The sequence below is a fragment of the Ambystoma mexicanum genome, chromosome 5q (genome assembly GCF_040938575.1).
Source record: "Ambystoma mexicanum isolate Mex_15411 chromosome 5q, UKY_AmexF1_1, whole genome shotgun sequence".
NCBI classification, from domain to species: Eukaryota; Metazoa; Chordata; class Amphibia; order Caudata; family Ambystomatidae; genus Ambystoma; species Ambystoma mexicanum.
Window position 1 is genome coordinate 1,325,384,846 of NC_090933.1, and position 23,249 is coordinate 1,325,408,094.

The 23,249-nt window shown below is 50.2% G+C and overlaps 2 protein-coding genes across 3 annotated transcripts in view; both read right to left on the minus strand.

The window, feature by feature from the left end:
• Positions 1 to 17,656, minus strand: part of LOC138498518 (zinc finger protein 271-like) — a 173,135-nt gene extending 155,479 nt beyond the window's left edge. The window contains exon 1 of the mRNA XM_069622299.1: positions 17,525 to 17,656. The gene's annotated coding sequence lies outside the window, so the exon portion shown is untranslated. The remainder of the gene's footprint in view (positions 1 to 17,524) is intronic.
• The window catches only part of LOC138498508 (zinc finger protein 268-like), a 53,765-nt gene that overhangs the window by 12,581 nt on the left and 17,935 nt on the right, over positions 1 to 23,249 (minus strand). Inside the window, exon 1 of one of the 2 annotated variants that reach the window (XM_069622284.1) lies at positions 17,525 to 17,661. The exons of the other annotated variant lie outside the window; for it this stretch is intronic. The gene's annotated coding sequence lies outside the window, so the exon portion shown is untranslated. Of the gene's footprint in view, positions 1 to 17,524; positions 17,662 to 23,249 lie in introns of those variants that run through there. 2 annotated transcript variants of the gene reach the window in all.

Consider the following 23,249-nt stretch of genomic DNA (forward strand, 5'->3'; position numbering starts at 1 on the left):
CTCTACTGAAGGTAGTGTTGGTGCTCCACTTCCTTGCCACAGGCACCTACTAGCACATAGTGGAGCACATGCATGGCATATCACAACCCTTATTTTCTCGCATTCTGAACCAAGTGCTGGATGCCCTCCTCAAGCACACAAGGGACTACATATCCCTACCATGGACTCCCCAGGAGATGTGTATTTATTTTATTTTATTTTTTTACATTTGCAGAGCACTCTACAGCCCACGGGCATTGAGGTGCTTAAAACGGAGCGTAAGAAGGCTTATTTAAGGGTTACAAGAAGCCGCCCAAAAAGTAGTCTTGAAGTTACAGGTTACATACATGTTGGTACATACATTAGCAAAAGTGAACATACAGATTGTTTAGGATGTACACGTAGGGCCTGCAGGTTTACATGAAGAGCTTGGTTTTGATGGCCTTACGAAAGGCACCATGGGATTCAATTTGCCTAAGGTGTGGTGGTAGGGCGTTCCAATGTGTGGCAGCCATGGTGGGGAAGCTGGTGCCACCAGCACGTGCTGTGTTAGTTTTGGGAACAGTCATCATGTTAGCATATGCTGTTCTGGCTGGCCTAGTGGTGCAGGGTTTGGAGATCTTTTGGACAAGGTAGGGTGGAGCCATGTCATGAAGGCACTTGTGCGTCAGGGCAAGGGTTTTGAAGATGATTCTTTCCTTGACTGGGAGCCAGTAGACTTGTCTTCTGAGACCAGAGATGTGGTCCCTGCGTGAGAGGCCGGTGGCGGCCCTATGGACATTATTCTGAACCAGTTGTAATTTAGCAAGGTTTTTCCTGATGTTCCTATGAGTAGGGCATTGCAGTAGTCAAGTCCTGAGCCAATTATTTCCCTGGCGATAGTGAGGCAGTTCTGTTGGGAGAGATAGGGCCTCACAGCATTAAGCAGTTTAGAGTGGTAGGCTGAGGAGGAAACTATGGCATTGACCTGTATGTCCATAGTCAGGTTCGGATCCAGGTAGACACCAAGGGTTTTGACTGTTTGAGAGACTAAGATAGGGATGTTGTCAACGGTGAAAGAGCTGTATTGCTTGTCCAGCCTGCCCAGGGTGGACGGGGATCCAATAAGCAGTTCGGTTTTCTCAGTATTGAGGCATAGTCAGTTTTCTGCCATCCGAGATTGGATTGTGGCGTGTATATAGAGTTGAGGGTGTTAAGGTCAGACGTGTAGTCACCCGAGAGGGGGATGAGCACCTGAGTGTCATCATTATAGTTAGTGTATGAGATGCCCAGGGTGTCCAGAATTTTGAAGAAGAGGGGCCTCGTGAAGAGATTGTAGAGGGTGGGGGCAATGCAGCAGCCCTGTGGGACGCCACATTGGATGAGGCTGGGATTGGCAGAGGCTGTGTCGGAGAAAACCTTCATTACTCTTTCTGGCAGAAAGGAGGTTATCCATTTACAGGCCCTGGGGGAGAAATTAGCTGTGGTGACAAGATGGTGGCATAGGGTCTTGTGGTCAACAAGGTCAAAGGCAGCAGATAGGTGTCATGATCACTGCTTCCAAGGAGCTAGGACCAGCCCAACGTTCTTGGAAGCAGGCCCCTAACATTCATCCCAGGCACCAGCCGGTCCCAACTGGGTCCTTTTGGACCTTGTCCTGGCGCCGGTGGCACCAGGCTCATCATAATCACTGGTCCCGGCACTGGAAGCGCCGGGCTCATGACTTGTATAAAGATGCTTGGGTGGACTTACCTGCAGCAGACCATGCTGCTTACTTTCCAGCCATATGGGAATCCTCTGCAAGCCGGGACTAGTTTCTTACCTGGGTGGGGCAGGCTCCACTCCCTGGATACAACACTGGAACTCTTCTAGAACAGGAACTCTTTTCTTACCTAGGCGAGGCAGTGGAGGAAGACGCCTCATCACTCCAAGGCTATTTAAACCACACCCGATTGATGCAACATGCTTCGCGTTATTCTGCATCTGCAGCAGAACGCTCACCGTGTCTGATCCAGTCTTCTTTCTTCCGATCCTGAACCTGTGAGAACAAAAGCTTACCTTTCTTGTATCCAGCCTTCAGAGGCACCTGCAAAGACAAAGAAACAACAAGTTAGCACGGCATCCTTCGCTTGCAGCGCTTTCCTCACCTGATCCGTCGGCAGTTACCAACTCTTCTCGATGCTCCTCCGCCGTTGTAAAGCCTGTGAAGACAAAAGCTTAATTATTCCTGTGGGGAATTTACTTACCGGCATCCCTCGAATTCCGGTTTTCTTCAACGCTGCATTCCTGCATCTGAAAGAGAAAAGGAGAGACATAAGGCAGGTTATTTACTCACGTGCCATCGCGCCCTCCATAAATAAGGCGCCTGCAAATACTCTGGCGTTTTCCAGCGTCTCTTCAGCATCCGAACTCTTAGCTGCAAAAGAAAAGAGACAGTTAGAGTGCATTATACTACGTGCCCACGCACCTAAAGACTGTAAGGACATAAAAGGTGCCCGGAAACTCACCGTTCGTGCTGTCAACGATGGTTAGTAATCCTCTGAAGTCAAGAGGCCTACGTTGCAACCCAGTGAAGGAACTGGTAACGGCAACCTGCACCAGACGCAGCTGGAGAGTCCAGCATTCACCTATCTAAGGTGAGCACCTTGACCTTGGGGCTCCACGGAAAAGTGAGAGGGGAAGAGAGAGAGTGATACCCGACAATCCCAGGGTATTAACCCCATATTCTTTCACCTGCAGACATCTTACTCTTCGAGTTAGACACACAGTGCGAAGAGGCCCAGTCCCGGAAGCCAATCGAGTCCTGCACTTCACTTTTCGAGATAGTCACCATCCTGCCAAGATCAGCACCTCTGTGGGAATCAGGTGAGCGTTGCAATAGGTCCAGAAGGAGAAGTAGTGCCGGTTTGCCTGCATCTCTAAGATCGTCCATCTGATTTTTAAGGTCAAGGAGGGCTGTTTTGGCACCATGTCGCGGCCGGAAGCCGGATTGCCGAAGACCAAGGAGGTGGTTGTCCTCCAGGAACTGTTGCACTTGCAGGTAAGCTGCTTTATCCAGAATTTTCAGTAGGAATGGGACAGTGGTGATAGGTCTGTAATTCCCTGGGACCGATGGGTCTAGGGCGGGTTTTTTAAGGAGTGGTCGGACCGACGCTTCTTTGAGTCCAGCTGGGACGTGGCCAGACTGGAAGGAGGCGTTGATGAAGGCGGTGATAAAAGGCGCAAGGGGGATTGCACAGTCCTTGATGACCTGTGCAGGGCAGGCGTCCCCTTTGCAGTTGGACGGTTTGATAGACCTGAGGAGGGCACTGACTTCAGACTCAGTCATGTCCTTAAATTCAGAAGGGGGGGTTGGTTAGTGTCGGTGGCTGGTGAAGGTGAGCTGTGGCTGTTGGCTGTGATATTGATAAGAGCCCTTTGGTGGGCCAGGATCTTGGAGTGCAGGGTGTCCAGTTTCTCGAGCATGGCCGATTGAATTTTGTTTCACCAAACCTCAGCTTTAACAAGAGCGGGAGGAGGGGAGGTGGGGGTCTCAGGCTCTCTGAAAGTGGTAAAAATGTCTTTAGTGGCGGATTTGGCGTTAGCTATCCTTGGGCCTCATTACGATACTGGCGCTAAACCATGGCGCTATTAGCACCATGGTTGGTGCCGGTAACGTAACGAGTCCGCCAATGTTCAATGGGGAATTACCACCCCATTCCAAGGTTGGCGGGGCGGTAATTCCCCATTGAACATTGGCCCTTCCCCATTCCCATTTTTGCCCCATTGGGCTCAATGGGACTGGGGAAGGCGTCAAGTACGGTACCACAAATTGCGGTACCGTACTTAGCACCAAGGTCCCTTTGCGGGTCCCTACTTTAACGGCTGGTCTAGACCAGCCGTTCAGGTCGGGTCCCGCAAACGGACCTCGTAGTAAGGCGCTAATGGGTTAACGGCACCGCAGCCTTTTACGGCGCCGTTAATCCATTAGAGCCAGGGTCGTAATGAGGCCCCTTGTGTTGAAGGATAGGGCTTTGGCCTTGATAATGCCTGTCTTATATTCAGTAGACAGGACCTTGAAAGCAGCTTTAGTGGAATCTTTGGGGTTGTTCTTCCAGGAAGTATGTGCAGCTCTCTTCTTTGAGCGCAACTGTAGGAGCTCCTGGGTAAGCCAGGCGTTATGTTTGACTTTCTTTGCTTTTTTGAGGGTTAGTGGAGCTACCGTGTGTATGGCTATAGTGATGCTCTTTTTAAAGTCATTAGCAAGAACAGTGGGGTCATTGGTAAAGGGGGGAGCAGTGCAGGCACCAGAAGGTGTGAAGGGAGTGAATTTATGATACAAAAGTTGGCTTCTATGCACTGGCAGGCATGCCAAATTGTATAGGTGCGCTCGACTTCACCCACGTGGAGTTGGTGGTCATGCATGCCATGGAGGTGGTGTACCGCAACCGCAAGCAATACCACTTCATCAATGTACAGATGGTATGCGACCCCAGCAAGATCATCACACATTGTTGTGCCCGATATCCTGGATCAACTCATGACTCCATGGTCCTGGGGAACTCCACGCTACCACGCGTCATGGAGCGACATGCTGGACGTTGTGTCTGGATGCTTGGTAAATTGCATGACAGGCACATGGCACTGCAATGGGGGGGAGATGCACACACCACCATGGTGTCAATGTTGATGTGACAGCACGATGTGCACATCACTAAACACTGCCTCAAAGCATCCCAAACAGAACATCACACCCAAATTCCATAGGAATGAAGTAAGGTCACCACCTATCACAACATGACAAACAGTAAACCACCCTACAACACGTGCACCACTCATCAGCGGACCTCACCCTCCGTAACAACATCCAGCAACATGCAGTGTATATGCACTATGTTGCTGTCTCCAGCAAATCACCACACAGGACAATCATCCATGGGAGTGCATTGAACAGAAACAAAAGAAAACAAGGCAACTTTGCCTTATTATAACTGACGCTTCTCAGTTGGCCCCTAGAGAGGGCTGCAAGTTCCCAAAATATTTATATCCAATGTTCTAATAAAATCAAAGCATCAGTTAGATCCGTGCAGTTTTGGCCAGGAAAAGTGCATTGAACAGAACCACCAAGGGAATCCACTGTCTGTCACAAGGCCGTCATAACCACAGGAATGCTGCATGTCACCATGGGATAAATTAGCGCTGAATGCCTAATATTGCAGAGCCTACTGCCAACGCTCCCAGACTGAAAATCATACAAAACACAACACATCACAAATTTGACACGAACACAGCTGTATGCGTACACAATGCATGAGCAACAAGACGGCAGTGCACACCGTGTATCATCTTGAAGATGCAACCCACACCATTATTCCATGGCACAGGACACAGTGAGGGCTTAAAAACGGCGTGCATACAACCAGGGACATGTGCATGTGACCAACGATAATCTGCAGACATGTGTGACTAATACAGCTGTCCATCATGAATCGACTGACATACCTTTTTTGCCTCCCGTGCAGGGGACAGTGGCTATCCCTTGAAGCCGTGGCTCCTCACCCCTGTCTGAAACTCACAGAACAGGCACGAGGAGGACTACAACCGATCCCACACATGTACCCATGTGGTCATTGAGAAGACCTTTGGCCTGTTGAAGGCACGGTTTCGCTGCCTTAGCCGGTCGGGTGGGGCACTCCTCTACAGGCATGAGAAGGTGGCCAAGATCATCATGGCATGTGTCATGCTGCACAACATGTGTATCCGACGGAACGTGCCCCTGCCCCCTGACATTGAACTGCTACCACCTGGTGATGATGAAGGGGATGAAGAAGATGTGGCTGCACATCATCGCGGTGCCGATGCACAGGAGGGACGTGCTGTGCGTCAGTCAGTGATTGCACAATATTTCTGACACACATGGCTGCAGAGGGTGACATGATAGTTGGACAGAGGGCACTGGGTGTGGGGTACATGTACACTATGCACTGTAAATGAATAAATGACACATGCGCAATGATGAATGTCCACTCAAGTAATTTTTTTGTAATGCAACGGGTGTATTGAAATGTCCAATTAAGATGAAAGTGCACTAACCCTCCACCACCCTCACCCCCCCTTCTGCTCCACCCACAACTTCCCCACACACCCTCCCCCCCTCCCCCACAACTCCCCCACACACCATCATGCCCCTCCCCCTCCCCCCACAACTCCCCCACACAACCTCACCCCGTCCCCCTCCCCCCACAAATGTCCCAACAAGTGTCTATTGCCTTCATCAGGCTGGTCAGTCTACTTCATGCACCTGGTGGCGGCATGTCCGGGCGGCGCAGGGTGCATGCAGACCTGCGTAGTGGGCTGGTCTGTGTGGAGCTCGAGGAAGATGGGGTGGCCGCCTGCTCCATTTGGGGGGCCGGACGCTAGGCCTCCATTGCATCAGCTATGCGGCCGAGGACCTGCCGCAGGGCTGATACCTCCTTGCACAGTCTACTTGTGTTTTTGGCAAAGATCTTGCCCAGGGAGGCGGTGTTATCGGCAATGATCTTGCCCAGTGAGGCAGTGTTTTCGTGCCACTCCTGCCTTGCTTGGGCATTGTCATTTACAAATTGTCGCACCAGCGCAGTTAGCTCATCCTGCTGCTGCACCCCCGCCAGTACACCTGTGGAGGTGGAGGGTGCTTGGGTGTCATGCCCAGCTTCTATCGGCTCCCCTATGGGACTCATGGCCCCTTGGTTGAACTCCCCCCAAGACTGCTCCGGGGTGGTGGCGTGGTCGGAGTCTACCGATGTGAGCTGGGGGGATGGTGCTGGACTTGGTGTGAGAGGCAGTTCGGAGGAGTCATCCTCCACGGGCACCCACACCTCTTCCTGCACCTCCTCCTCAGCCAGGGGTGCTGTAGCTGCTGCCTCCCCGACTGAACTGGACTCTGCTGAGAGTGCAGCTTCAGCTGTGTCCTGTGCCAGTGTGACTGGAGTTGCGTGTTCTGTGAGGACGGATCTTGGCGGCACCAGTGCCGTGGCATCCGGAGGTGGTTTCCTCTGTGGTACATGGCGAGGCTTGTGTTGGGCTTTTGAGGTCGAAGGCCTGTTGCCCTCATCCCAGGCCCTCTTCTGGGGTGTGGTTGGCTGTGGGGGTGAGTCCCGGGCCTCACTGTCATGGTCTGAGCATTTGGGGGTCGAAGAGATGGACGGCATGAGTGATGGTTTGAGAAGCATCATGCATACATTTGTATTATTGCTCATCTCCAAAATAGAGGGTAATAGGCAGTTGAATTTGGATGATCACATTGCTTGCGATATGGGCGGGTTATGCAGGCATACGTCGGGGTCACTCATGTTGGGGCAGACGTATGATATGTGACATGCATATTTGTTGTGGCCTGCATGCAGTGTGATTTATGCCATTGACATCTTAGTGTGGTTTGTGTAAGGTATGGCATTGCCTTGCTGCAGGCATCAGCATGTGTTTGTGCTGCGTACGACAATTATGCTGGGAATGTGTGTGTATTGGGCCATGGCTAGCCTCCTTAGACAGACATATTGGTGGACTATTATCAGACTCTGCATTGCAGTGTTTTCTTAGGACACTCACCTCCATCCGCCGATGACGTAGCGCCACACTCCATGTCTTCCATGCCTTGAATGGCCACCACACCGATCAGGCTTGCACATATGTCCTCCCACCAGGACAGCTTTATGGGAGAACTTGCTCCTCCACCAGTTGCCATGGCCTGGCTCCTGTTCGGCGAGAGGATGTTGCGGACTCACAGCGCAAGTCATCCCACCTCATCCTGCATTCCTTGGTTGTGCGGGGTGTATTGCCAACCGCACTTACTTTTTGCGTCACTAGTGCCCAGATCTCCTCCTTTCTGATTATGGTCTCCCTCTTGAGGCTCTGGGCAAACACAACATCGGCATTTTCTGCCAGGGTCTCCGCAAGCATGGTTAACTCATCTTCATTAAAGCGCTCCTTGCGCTGGTGAGAGGCACCCTTTTACACAGCCTTGGGCATTGTAGTGTTGTTGTGGATTGGATTTCACACACATCAATATCCTACAGGTCCTGGCTGCTGAGGATGGCAATGGATTGTGTTTTTAAAGATGGCCGCTGTGCTCTTTCCTTTTCCTGTGCGATGACGCTACTTCCGGTTCCACTTATTTACAGTGACCGCTAATAGCGGTGACCTCTAATGCCGTCTTGCTTCATGCCGGTAGTGCAATCTGTGCTTTACTTGATGCCGCTAAGGGCCATTTTTGGGACTTTAGTGGCATGCCCACGAGGTCGTAATAGCCCTATATTAGCGGGCTCTGACCTACACGGACACAGTATTTGCCCCATGCCGGTAAGGACAGTAGCTTACCTCCAAACTCGGAATGACCCCCAGTGTCAGTTGCCCTGCTTGTTTTGGAGGGGGGGCTATTTAGCTTGACACTGAATAAAACAGTTGAAGACTTACCACGTTCTCTGCTTTGTTGGATTTCCTACAAAACAGAGAGCTACTCTATTTTACACATTTATTGCAACGCCAACCATCCTGGTGATGGCGTTGCCTTAACTTTCAAAAAGTCCTAATTTGTTCGATTTTACCTCGGACTCTGGATATAGAATTGTAATCTATGTTAGTGAGAATTTCGGCTACTTCCTATTTTAAACTTCACTTTTTGATTGTATATGCCTACCTACATTAAGCTTTATGAACTTTGAAAAAGGTGTTTTTTCAAATGTATCTGCTTTGGCTCTTTCCCATCTTAACCATCTGTGTATTTTGGAGATTTAGATTTCTGGGCTGACTCTCCTCATTGAGCCACGGCAGCCTCCTTTTTATCTTGTATGGACAGTTTATCACTGCCTCAATTAGTGGTAGGTTCTACACATACAAAGAGACATGCTCTTGATCTAATTTCTGCTTCTCCAGACTTACGCTGTGTTTCTTCAGGGCCTTTCTTACTATGGACGGATCGTTTGTTAATCCCTTGTAAAATTGCTCTAACTTCACCTACTAAAAGGCCGGCTCAGCCCAAAGTATTGCAGAGAGTTTGGCACCATATTGAACCGTCAGTACTTGAACAGATAACCTCAAATGACCACGTGGCAAATAAAGATGGTCTGCCCCTGCCTCTACCATTGTCTCAGCATACTGCTGCTTGCTCAGCAGCTGCAAATGAATTGGCATGTTTAGAATTGGTAAAGAAAGATGCAAGTTCATCAGCTCTCTGGTTCTCCCTGGAACTCCGGGCATAGCGGGCAACTGTCCACAGAGCTGAACGGAAATGGACCGCACGCCTGATGGCTTAAAAAAAAACCTGTTTGCTGGCCACCAGGGGGCGCACGGACGATGAGCACCGCCTTGTGAGCTCCGCACCCTCAGGTCCCAAAAGCGCTTTGAGCCCCCGCTTTTGACCCCCCTGAGGAGAAGTAACTGCTGCTCATGCCACCCGAAGTGGCCCCCCACCCGCTGAGCGAAGTCTGGGTGAAAAACGGACTTCCCATCCCGGAGTAAAGTCCATCCGACAGCAAGGCCCCTCTCCGCCGCACACGCAGCAGCCGGAAAGCGGGACATCGAGGAACCCGGCTCCCTCCACGAGCCGACTGCGAACGACGCAGGCCCTGCTGCGAACCCTCGCCGGCCGCAGCCCTTCCACCTGTCCCGCCTCGCCTGCAAGGCGAGCGACCTTCTGGGGCGGGGGAGTGTGGCCGCACTACCCGTGCAGCTACCCGAGCAGCTCCGGGCCATGAGCGAAAGGAGACTGTGGAGAGGGTAAGTGACCTCCCCCCTCGGAGCACACAGTGGCGCTTCGCCTGGCCAGGGGTCCTCCCTATCCCCCCCGGCACTCTCTTCATCAAGGGCCCGGGGCCGAAGATAGCGTTTGGGGTGCAGATGAGAACCGCCCACCGTAACCGGGCCACATAGGCGGCACGCGGCCTCAAGAGGGCCTCCACATCAAGGCCGGACACGCGGGCCGCTGTATATATCGAACGCGGCCTACGCCCAGCCGCTCCGTAGGACAAGCGCAGTGCCCTGGGAGACTTAGACGCCACAGCCAGCCACGGAAATCGGGGTGAGGGACGTGCGCCCAAAGTGAGGACAGTACAGAGGTTTGGGCCCCCATCTATGGGGCGTGTGCCCTCCTCTGCACAACCACCAATCTTTTGCCCCCTCCGGGGCCTGAACCTCAATTTAAAAGCTACTGGTCAGGAGATCTCCCCCACGCCATCTTGCCTGGGCCTACACCCAAGACCTCACCAACAGCGGAGAACCCCTCTCATTGGAAAGGCGCCCCCACACTGAGAGCTGGGCCTCCACGTGCTGCGGGGCGTGTGCCCTTCTCTGAACCAACGTCCATAACGAGGCCTGCCTCCATTGGACCTCAACACGGTTAAACGGGTGCCCCCCAAGGAGCAGCACGCACCCTGCCCTCCTCAACTGCCCAGACTCCTCTTCCAGAAGGCACCCGCCAACCTTGAACCATATTCAGTCGGGTGGCTGTGGAACCAGGGACAAGCCCCGATTTCCACCCTTTGACTGTACCCTTGGTGGGATCTCCTGCCCAAACACCGCCAAACCCAATGTATGAACACCAAGGAGAGACTGGCGGCATACCAGTTCTCACCCTCGCAACACGGCTACTGCGCACCCGGAGTAGCCACCATGTCAACACCGGGCCCCGAGGCAGCCTCCACCAAAGCGGACGTCGCCGATATCCTCAACGAAATGCAGAGTATTAGAGCTGACATCGGCGGCAAGATCGATAAAATAACTCAAAGAATGGACAAAATGGAGGACAGGCTTGAGGAAGTTGAGCACAACCAGACCTTGCTGAACACCCTGGAGACCCAGATGGACGTGCAACTCGCCGGACTCGAGGCTAGGGAGGAGGAATTTCACCTAAAAATCGATGACTTGGAAAACAGGGAGCGGCGCAATAACATATGCATCTTTGGAATTCCGGATAATGAAGGCGAGACCGAGTCAGACCTGAAAAGAACATTGCATAGCATAATGAAGTCGCTTTTCAATGATGACTCAATTGATGAGCCCAAAATTGAACGTGTGCACAGGGCTGGGGGAAAACCAGGAGGCCCACGATCGGTGCTTGCCCGATTCCATTATTACGCAGACAAGGCCAGGGTCCTGGACAAGGCCAGAAACACTCCGCAAGTCGCGTTGGGCCCGGTACATGTCTCCATTTACCAAGACCTATCCTCCCTCACACTAGCAATGCCGAGAAAGTGCCAACCACTCACCAAAATGCTGAAAGAAAAAGGGGTCCGATACCGTTGGGTTTATCTCTTCTCGCTCTCCTTTGAATGGGAAAGTAATGCCATCAAACTAGTCTCGGAAAAGGATATTAGGTGCTGCATATTTGACCTACTGGGTACCCAAGAGGAGGAACCGTAACAGAGCGGAAACAGGCCGGAGGCAAAGGAATGGCACATCAAAGGTCCACGGAGAAAGAAGATGCAGGGCGCCAGGAAATATAGACGGATGAACGCCTCCCGGGACACTGAACATTGAACCTACTTTGTTCTTTTACCTATTTCTCTTTTCATGGGTGCACCTGGCGACGGACATTAGGCTAACTAGAGACCCTGGAGATCGTCAGATGGACACCCATTGGGTAGCAACGGGGGAAGGTAGAATCCGTGTCCTCACACCACCTCACCTGATGCGGAAGAGGTGCTTGTAAAGCAACCTGGGATGAGGGTACACTAAGATGATGTGACTCGATGAGCTTAAGTGGACCCTAAAGAAGATGGAGAAAGCAGAGGTCTGTGTGAGGCCCGAGAAAGGGTAGCACGTAGGAGGTGGTGTGAACCGATATGAAAATGAAGGGGGGTCCTTACAAAGTTTTACCGGGGGCCGAATATCGGGCGCAAATGACTGAGATCCTATTGTTGAAATGCAGTTCAGTACGTTAACATGTTTACATATGAAGGGGTGGAGTTGGGGGGCTCATGGTTATGTTTTATTATTATGTGGTTGGGACCGTTTGAGGTGCGGTTCCCATTGGTGGTCCGAAGACGATTGGGTGAACATAACCCAGCCGGATCGGACGCCGTATGGTTTAGGGGGGAGGGGTGGGCTAGTGCGACTGGAAAGGTCAGGTGGAACGGATGAATACGAAAATGAGAAGAGAAAGGCACACTTAATACTGTTGAAGGTTGAGCGACAAAGATGGTCAGTGGCCCCCATAAGGCCACATAGGAACCGGCTTACTTGTGTAGGAATAGGCATATGGCAGGCTCTTAGAGCAGAGACATTGAGGCAGGCGCACCTATGGGGCTACCTCACACATTGCAATAGCAGCACCATCTAGACATCACAAGCTACGCATATGCACACTTAATGTAAAAGGCTTGAATTCTCCCACTAAACGCTCGCTGGTAGCGAGGGAATTTAAGAGGTCGAACATTGATATTATGTTCTTACAAGAGACGAAATATCAGAAGGGTAGCGAGATGGGGATCCCCAGTGGTCTGGTGGGGCATACATATTGGAGTTCGGGTGTCCTCAAGAAAGCCGGGGTGGGGATCCTGGTCCGGAAGAATCTCCACATGAAGGTCCTAAATTCCTGGTCTGACACGGAGGATAGAGCCATGTTAATATGGGATCCATTCAGAACACAGTTGTGACCCTTGCCACAATTTATGCACCCAATCAAGGCCAAAAAAGATTCCTCCTTAAAACGACCGAATGGCTGTTTAATAAATCGCAAGGTCATACTATTCTTGGGGGCGACTTCAACACAAGGATGAACAGTGCCATGGATAGGCAAACCGCACACAATGTCTCCCAACCTCCCCAGTCGCAGGAACATGCAGAAATTAAAACAATGCTTGCCCTGTACGGCCTCTCGGACAGTTGGCGTCTCTTACATCCAATGGACAAAGGATTTACCTTTCGATCCACCCCTCATGACATGCTCACAAGAATAGACTCGGAAGACCTGATGAGAATACTCCACACCGCAGACATACATCCCATCGCATGGTCTGACCATGACATGGTTATGGCAGAACTAGACTGGGATGGCCTTGCCCATCGCAACACTAAGTGGAGGTGCAACGAAACGTTGTGGTCGGATGTGGTTTTCAGGGAGGAATTGGAAAGTGAAATCAAACAATTCTTCATGACCAATGACACGGGTGAAGTCGCGAAAGTGAATGTCTGGGAAGCGGCAAAGGCCACGTGGCGTGGGATCCTAATCAGGGAGGGGGCGAGGAAAAAGAGGGAACACACCTTGCTGGAGGCTAACGTTAGAAAGAAATTAGGCGAAGCAGAGAGTCTAGCCCAGACATCTCCTCAACGTAGAGCTACACACCTTGCGGAAGCTAAGGCATTACGGGAGTAGCTAAAAGCCCTTGAGATGAACAAGGTGACCCAGACTTTACAATACCTGAAACAAAAGTACTATGAAAAAGGAGACAAGGCCGATGCCCTTCTTGCGGCAAGGCTCTGCGCGCAAAGGTCAGAAAGATGGGTAGACATGATAGAGAGGACAGATGGCACTCTTGTGGATACAACAGAATCCTCCCCAGAGGGCATACGAGAGACATTTGCCTTCTTTTATGAAGATTTATATACCTGTGACCCTCCTCCCCCACTGGGGAGTGTAGATGCCTATCTCAAAGAGGCAGATCTCCCAGCGCTTAAACGCCCGGAGGCGGAAGCTCTTGACGCTCCGGTCACTGAGGAGGAGGTGGCTGATGCCATTAAACGTCTCAAGTCAGGAAAGGCGCCCGGGGACGATGGCTTCACCCCTGGCTTCTACAAGATGTTCACTGCGTTCCTTACCCCCTTCTTGGTGACTCTATTCAACCACATCTTCGAAACAGGGCAGGCACCCCCGTCCTTTGCTCAGGCCCTTCTATCGGTCATCCCAAAAGAAGGCAGAGACCCCAAATACTGTGGGTCATATCGCCCCATATCACTCCTTAACATAGATGCCAAGATATATGCAAGAGTGATAGCGGCCAGATTAGAAACGCATTTGCCGGAATTAATACACACTGACCAGGTCGGCTTTGTTACGGGGAGGCAGGGAGCTGACACGATGAGGAAGACGTTACACTTGATACACGCGGCACAGGGGAGGAATGACGACCCCACCCTCCTGTCGCTTGATGCCGAAAAGGCCTTCGACAGAGTCGATTGGGAGTTCCTAGAAAGAGTTCTAGTGTGGATAGGTCTTGGCCCCAAACTACGCTGTGCCATTAAGCCAATATATTCAGCTCCCCGGACCTATGTGGCGGTGAACAATGGCTACTAAAGGTGGTTCCCATTAGAGAGAGGCACCAGGCAAGGCTGCCCATTATCTGCTATACTGTTTGTGTTGTCTCTTGAACCACTGGCACAGAAGCTTAGACTTGATAAAAGGGTAGGAGGAATTACAGTAGGGGATCAGGAATACAAGCTAGGCCTATATGCTGACGATATCCTCCTGCATACAACGAACCCCCTGAGCTCGATACCTGCGGCCATGGAAATAATTGACGAATATGGTCAATTGGCGGGCCTGAAAATCAACACAGAGAAATTGGTCCTCCTCCCGCTAGACAAGAGTAGGGACTCAGAGGTTGAGCGATTTACACCCCTAGGGATGGAGGTTAGTCTCACTACACTGCGATATTTGGGCATCAATGTGACTCGTAACCTGGGTGACCTGTTTGAAGCCAACTTCCCCCCGATGCTAAGCACAATACAAAAAGACATTGAACGGTGGACAAGGCTCACCATCTCGTGGATGGGCCGACTGAACACCATTAAAATGGTAATCCTACCAAAGTTACTTTACCTATTTCAGATGCTCCCCATACAACTCCCCAGGGACTTCTTTACAACCACCAAAAAAGTCCTACATACCTTCCTATGGCAAAACAAAAAACCCAGGGTCCCTGCTGCCTTACTTCACCCCCCGAAAGACGAGGGCGGGGTGGGTCTCCCAGACATAGAGCTCTACTATAGAGCAGCACAACTGCGAGTACTAATCCCACACGTCAGACAACAAAAAGACCCCCAATGGATAGGCTTAGACAACTACTATCTCCGTCCTTTTATTGTGGGAGAATGGTTATGGGTACCTGGGCCCCAATTACGAAATAGCATCAAAAACCACCCCATCCTCGGGACCATATGGGCCATATGGAAACCAAACAAAGGAATGAAAGGAGTCACAACATGGCCCTCCCCCTGGTGCATTTTTTGGCCCCGGGCATCCGAGATGACATTCCCGACTCAGGCAGTTTCGAATCATGGTACGAGGCAGGGTTTGAAAGGGCAGGCCAATTACGGAGGAATAACGCCTTCATCACTATCCAAGAGCTGGAAGAAGCTCTCGGCATAGGTCGGCTCTCAGTTTTCCAATACCTAAGACTAAAAGGTGTTATGACCCGGGAGGTATGGAGGGAGGCTCTACAGAGAGACCTCACACTGTTCGAAAAATATCTAGACACATACATAGGCTCCAAGGGACTCATCAGTGCAATGTATGCAGCACTAGTTGGAGTCAACACAACCCCCTCAATCGCTCTGAAACAAAAGTGGGAAAAAGACCTTGGGAGACATCTCACCCCAGAAACATGGCTCAAGATTTGTAGAAGGACCTCGAAAACCTCTATCTCCTGCCAGTACAAATTGCACGGGATCAAGCTTTTGTATAGGTGGCAGTACGACCGACTCCGACTAGCCAGGATGTATCAGGATGTGAGTCCTCTCTGCTGGCGGGGCTGTGGCCAGAAAGCGGACTACTGGCACATGTGGTGGGGATGTAGGGCGGTCCAGGCATATTGGGACGAAGTACTCAGTTGGATAAAAGAGGATGAAGGAGAGGAAAGGGAGAAGCACCCACTCTTGATTCTATTTGGTTTGGTCGAAACAGAAGAGCAAACAACCAAATTACCCATAATGACGCATGGGCTCTTGCTTGCTGCGAGGACCTGCCTTACAACTGTGTGGAAAAGAATTAATTTACCAACTAAAGCTGAGTGGATCAACGTCTCCCGTAATATCTTCAAAATGGACAAGCTAACAGCAGCCATTCATGGTGACCGCACTTCCATTGACAATGAATTGTCCGAGTTCCGAGCCAAGTATATCGCACAAAGTTGAGTGTGCAACATGATATAGCCAAAGCGCAATTTCAATGATCTGCCTACTGCTCTAATGTTAATTCTGAAAAGTCTTATGCAAATGCCACTTTTCCAAAAATTCGTTTGCCTATGAACTCCTTCGCCGGACTGTAAAAATTACCTTAGACCAACTGTCGCTTCAAGGGCTGCAGGGTGGGGGTGAGGGGGGAGGGGGTCAAGTTGTGGTTAGTCGTTAAGTATGTGCAAATGTAAAGCAGTTGAGTTATTCTGTACTCTTTGTAATGAAAACTGCATTCTCTGGGTTTGAAAAACAATAAAACCAATTTACAAAAAAAACCTGTTTAACAGCGGTCAGCAGCAGGATGGGCCAAAACTGGCTGAAGCCTAATGGAGGAAAAACAGAGGTGCCAGTGGTGGACCCCCCGGCCTCAACCCAGTCCTGATATCAGACTTTTGGCAGTCTGATCTTGGCCCTCTGCATTCTCCTATGAAAGTCATAGAAAAACTAGGAATGAAGATCACGGACTCCATGTCACTGGAGGCTCAGGTCAGTTCCATTTGCAGCGCAGGCTTTCTCAAATTGAAGCAACGGAAAAAGGTTCTGCACTATATTCCCTCTTGTTTCCAAGCGGCAGTTATTACTGCCATAATTAACAGTAGTCTGACTACTATAATGCTGTCCTTCTAGATCAACCCGCTTATCTACTCAACCAGCTGCAAAATACAGCAGCCACACTGGCTAAGGGCATTCCTTATGGAATGCTTATTTCTTCTTCTTGACAAAGCCTCCATTGGTTTCTGGTCGGGGCCCAGATTCAGTTTAAATCACTGTGTATTTTTCATCGAGCACTTCAGGGCAGAGGATGCCTGGCATTAGAGGAGAAAATAACTCTGTATTATCCAAATCACCCATTAAGTTCGGCCTCCCAATGCATTTTGAAAATTCCATCCTAACGGCTGAAAAGATGTGGAGGTCAAGCTTTTTCTGTAGCCGGCCCAAAACTATGGAACTCTATCCCTCTGTCTCGATGAAAGATCCAGGACTTTGATCTTTTTAAAGGCACAATTAAAAACATATCTGTTTAGCTGAGTTTGTTATCATCCTTACTCCAGCACCTTTTTAGCACCCTGATGCCTATGGTGAAGGTTGTTGGCACTATATACGTGTTGGATTGATTGATGGATTGATAACACTTGCGGTATTACAATTTATAAAGATTCTTTGGAATCATGGTGAGTGCTATCGAGTAGCTGGGTGTTGTAGGGATACAGACTGAGCACCTCCTGCATCGCGTTTCGCGGGAAATTTGTCTTGGATTCCACAATTCTTTTTGCTGGAGAACAATAGTTACAGGTAAGTAACTTATACCTTCTCCCGCATGGGGTCAGGCATGGATTCAAATGCTCATGAATAACGATTACACAGCAGCACACATAAACAACCAAGGGTGGTGGCAAGGCTCAACAGAAGCAATAAACACACAGCTCTGGAACAGACTCACCTCAAGCAAACAGATTGCGTAGCATGGCTTAGCCGACTCAGACCTCCTCCCTGGAATCCGTCAACGCAGTAGAAACTTGTGACGGTGTGTGTGTGTGTAACTCCACGTCGCAGCCCAGCAGATGTCAAGCAGGGGCACACCAGAAAGACAATGAACTAAGGACTACTACTTGAGCAACCTCAAAGGACCCTGGATCCGGAGTAAATTAGAAGAAAATGAGAACAAACAAAACTGTTAACTTCGAATGGTATACTTTTACCTTACCCTAAGAACCACAAGACACTCGTCCACTCAGCATCATAGACTATAACAATTAGGAGAAAAAAATGTCAAATATGAATGCTGCTCAGACAAAAACAATGTGTTAAAAGACAAATGTTGGAAAAGAACATCAAATTGTTGAATGACTAAACATACTTGTGCCTTGAGGAAGCCCGAGCAAGGGCGAAACGCATGCACGTGCCTCCTAACGGAGCTTGTTGGCACTACTGCACTGATATTGATGTTTGGAACACTTATAGGAATACCTATTGAGGATTTGAAGAAACATAGGCACCACTGGTTTAACATTGATGTCTGGACCATATATATGTATTTCCACTAGTGACATGATTCACTAGTGTTATGCTCATGTCTAAAATTCCATGTTTCTGCAGCACATAAGGATGTTTTCTGTTGCCAAAAATATCTACATACATCTTTCTATATGCCTCATATTGATCTGTGAATTTAATACATACCTCCTCTTGATGTGAGGTAAATCGTGCAGCAGCTAAGCTCCTTTAACTGTATTTCTCCTCTAAACCAATCACTGTCCTCTGGGTCATACTGCCCCCATCCAATGACAGTCTTCTCCCTAAGATCCACCCCTGGTGGACATCTTCAGATTTGGTAAGCACGTAAAGTGGCAATATGAACTAAGAAGAACCACAGAGGGGAAGGTGGGAGGCTTCGCATGTGAATCCATGCCAGAACCACGCTGGAGAACAATAGTTACAGGTAAGTAACTTAAACCTTCTCCAGCATGGGGTCTGGCATGGATTCAAAGGCTCATGAATAACGATTACACAGCAGTAGATATAAACAACCATGGGTGGTGGCAAGGCTCAACAGAAGCAATAAACACACAGATCTGGAACAGACTCACCTCAAGCAAACAGATTGCGTAGCTCTACTTGGCCGACCCAAACCTCCTCCCTGGAATCCCTGTCAACGAAGTAGAACCTTGTGAAGGTGTGTGTGGACCTCCGTGTCGGAGCCCAGCAGATGTCGAGTAGAGGCACATCAGAAAAAAACGCTGTTGTCACTGTAATGGCTATGGTTGAGTGAGCTCTCGGCTGGCCAGGCAGTGGTCTGCCAGCTAGTCAATGCCAGTGCATGATGCAGCCAGAGAGCCAACTGGAGATGGAAGGCCATTCCTTAATTTGCAGGTCCATATTTGACAAAAAACTGAGAAGTCTTCTGAAAACTCTTTGTATGTGCCACATGAAACTTCAAGGCACGAGCATCGTCCAGCGAATGCTAGGTCCTTTCCGCTGGTGACGACGGGTTTGGGAAGAAGACAGGTAACACCAAAGGTTTGTTGAGGTGGAATTCCGATGGCACCTTTGGCATAAAGGTTGGGTGTGTACGCAGTACAACCTTTGAAGCGTGGAAAGACAAGAAAGGCTGATGGCAAGGCAGTGCCTGACTCTCCCCGAACTGCTTGGCCAAGGTGATAGCCACGAGGAAAGCTGTTTTCCATGAGAGAAACTTGAGCAGGGTTGTCGCTGGCGTAACCGGCATCCTCCTCTGTATCTCAGAGAGCAGCGTATGCAGAGTAGAGAGAATGTTCACTGAAAGGTCTCTAGGGGGCAGCTGATGCGCAGGGCATATTGAAAGCAGGGGCGCAGGGGCAGAGCCAAGGACCTCATCGTCCCAAGGCCCTTGGTCGCCTTCCTCAAAGGTATTTTCGTCATGGTCGCCCTCGTCGGCACCCTCGTCGTAGGGCGCAACTCCAACATTTCCTTTGTTGCTATAGCCTTCCTGGACAGTCTGTAGGTAGAGGAGTTCCTCCTCTGAGGAGATATCCATGCCCTGGAGGACGTCCGCGCTCCCCCCCTTTCTTCACATCTAGAGGGGACTGTCTCGGGGAGAGGATCGGCAACTACTTGTCCAGGGTCTTCTGGGTGGGTGGAACGCAGCAACCCTCCTGGGAGGGAGGAACACTCTTGCCTTAGGAAGGGTGCCCTGCGGGTCCGCCCCCACGGCCTTTAGAAGGGACACTACCACCACCTCGATGGAAGGAGGCATCTTCGTTTGATGCACCTGGGCCTTCACGGTCTGGACAGATCCCTTGTCCTTTGTGGTCATCCCGGACACATTGTCCTTCTTGACCTTCTCCTTAGGGGATGGGTCGGGACTCGGTCCCCTTTGGCCTTCTCCGCCAAGGGTAGGCCGGAAGCTGTATCCTGTTTAGTCTTCTCTTTGGTCGCCTCTGGGGCCACCTTGAGCTTGCCCGGGTGGTCCGACTTCCTCTAGGATGAAGATCCAGAGCAATGACTGGCAACCGAAGCAGCTGGACATGTCGAACGCACCCTGACCTCCAGGAGCCCGCTGCAACGGCGCTCCTGAAGGTAGTGGACTTGCAGTGCTTGCCATTTTGTTGGACTCCCACGGGAAGGGCGCCCTCAAAGGATTTAGAAGGCCGCTCAGCTTTCCCGGACCTGGAAGAGGCATGCCCCTGGGTGCCACCCGGGGTAGAGGCCTTGACCTGCAGCCACTCCTCCAGCCGTTTACGCCGATCCTTCAATGTGTGTTTCGAGAGCTCACTGCAAAACGCACAATCTTCCTCCTTGGGTGCAGGCAGTAGAGGCACTGGGAATATTTATCGTCCATATAAACATTCCGCAAACCGTAGTCAGCACAAAGCTTAAAGAGAAAGGGGGAATCATTCTTCCCGTCCGCCATGATCCACACGGTGTAGGCCTTGAAGAATCTTCTGGAAGCCTCCACGAAGAAACTAGACGAAATCCGCCTCGAGGGGCGCTGAAGAATCCAAAAAACGGTTCACCGTTAATCGGAAGGTTAATCGATGGAGCAAAAGGGCTCGAATGACCAAAAAATAGAGTAACACTCTTCCAAAAAGCAAAAAACGCAGTAAAAGTTCGAGAGCTAAGCATGAGGACTCCCAACACTTGAACAAGTGGTAAAAATCTGAAGATGGCTGCCAGAGGAGGGGCTTAGGTAGAGGACAGTCATTGGCTAGGGGAATTATGACCCAAAGCTCAGTGATTAGTTAGGAGAAATACAGTTCAAAAATGAAACTGAAAATTATTTTCTTTTCTTTTACCAAGGGTTCCCAGCCTGACGACCGGGAATATTCATGAGCATGTGAATCCATGCCAGACTCCATGCGGGAGAAATTTGAATTAGCAAAGGCTGCTAGTCAATTTTTGAAAACTAATGTATGCCCTGTGAGAAACCTGAAGGTATCTCACCCGCTAGTCCCCAGGGATCTGTCATCTAGGTGGCCAAGACATGGCCATCGCTATTGGGTCCAGTTCCTGGGGGTGGACCGGTGTGGGAGGATCGCCTGGATGAGGGGGCCTCAGGAAGTGGAAGTGGGACACCAACAGGTGAGATGCATTACCACCTTCCCTATAACACATTTTCCCCATCCTACCCCGTCGGATGCTCAGAAATTCTACCCCCTGCCCCTTTTCCAACACAAACACTTTCCTACACCATGACAGACAACAGCCTAACAACCAAGCCGTTTACCTAACATGTCCCAACATAAGGGTAGACGGGAGAGCCCTGGTGGTCTCGGGCTTCCTCGAACACTCCAAAGTAACCATTGTATCAGTCTACTGCCCAAACACAGGCCAAATGCAAGTTCTGAGGGAAGCCATGGGCGAGATATTGAGTAGGACAGAGGGTCTCCTTATCCTGGGGTGGGGGGGGACTTCTACATGTGGGCAGGCAGGGAAATGGACCACAGTGGAGGGCAAGTCACCTCTGGGGGCAGGTCTGGAACCACAGGAGAGGGACTGGGAGACTTTATGTGGGACCGGGGGCTGGTTGATGTATGGAGAGACGCCAACTCATACATTTCACTTGCCAGTCCACGGGTCTAGAATGAGGATAGATTATTAGTTCATGCAACAACAGAAAATCAGCAGGGCTAGTAAAAGCGAGCATCTACCGATCAGCTGGTCAGACCATGACATGGTGAGACTTGATGTGGTCCTGTCAGGCCTGAGACCACAGGAATCTTTTTGGAGATGCAATGACCTCCTCCTCAGGGACACAGTCTTTGCCGCGGAAATGAAGGAGGCAATTGGGGAATACCTCTGTCTCAATGACACAGGCGAGGTTGAGAAGGGTATGGTCAGGGACGCGGCAAAGGCGACATGGCGGGGTCTCCTTATTAGGGAGGGCGCCACCAAAAAGAGAATTAGGACCCTACTAGCCCGAAACCTCTGGGGGGGGAGATTCGCAACCTAGAGAGGGTGGAAGGTAAGGACGACGCAAAACTGGCTGAAGACCTTGGGGTGGTGATGGGAAAATGCCTGGAACTCAGACATAGAGATGGGTAGGGTGTTGTCTAGCCTGCAGTTCCTGAAACAAAAATATTATGAACAATGGGACAAGGCAGACACAAAACTGGCGGCGAAACTCTGTGGCCAGAGGGTGGAGAGGTGGGTGACGGCGGTCCTGGGGGACGAAGGGCCCAAGCGCACTGAGGCAGGGGAAATCACTAGCAAATTTGCTGCATTCTACAAATATTTACACAGAAAAGAGGAGACCCCGGACGAGGACTCACAAAAAGGGTACCTGGTAGGGTCCCCCTCCCAAGCCTCTGGGATGGAGAGAGCCTTGAGTTAGACAAGCCAATCGCACCGGAAGAGGTCCTGAACGCCATGGCGGGGTTGAAACTGGGAAAAGCCCCAGGGGAGGATGGTTATACGGTAGGGTTTTACAAGACCTTTGCGGGGCCCCTGGTGTGTCACTTGGCAGACCTCTTCTCCAACATTATGGCCACGAGCAGCCACCCCCTTGGGAAATAACTGATTACTGTTATACCAAAGGCAGATAAGAACCCTGAGAGCTGTAAATCGTATCGTCCCATGTCCTAGCTAAATGTGGATGCCCAGATCTTCACCAGAATTTTAGCCACACGAATGCAGAGACTCATAGGGTTGTTGGTTAAACCCTACCATAAAAATAACAGAAAAAAAATCACTCTTACATTACTCCAATCATCATGTTAAACACATGAGAGATAACCTTCCATATGGCCAATTTTTAAGACTCAAGAGAAATAGCAGCCAAAATGCAGACTTTGAAACAGAAGCAAAAAATCTGACGGCCAAATTAAAACAAAGAGGATACCCCAAAAAACTGATCAAAAAGTCAGCCAAAAGAGCGGCGAACAACAACAAGGAAGCCCTCCTAGAAGCACAAATTAAACAACCGCAACAAGATATGCTAGTATGTGTTAACACTTTCTCTAATTTGGAAACAAAAACTAATGACTAATTGCAATTCTGAGTATGTAGTATACATGATCACATGTCCGTGTAATAAACACTACATAGGGAAAACAAACCGGAAGGTAAAAACCAGGATGCTTGAACATAAAAGCTGTTTGAAAAATAAAGTCACTAACGCACCTCTAGTAAAACATTTTGGGGAAGCACAACATGGTTATGAAAACTTCAGCTGGACCGTTTTACTAATG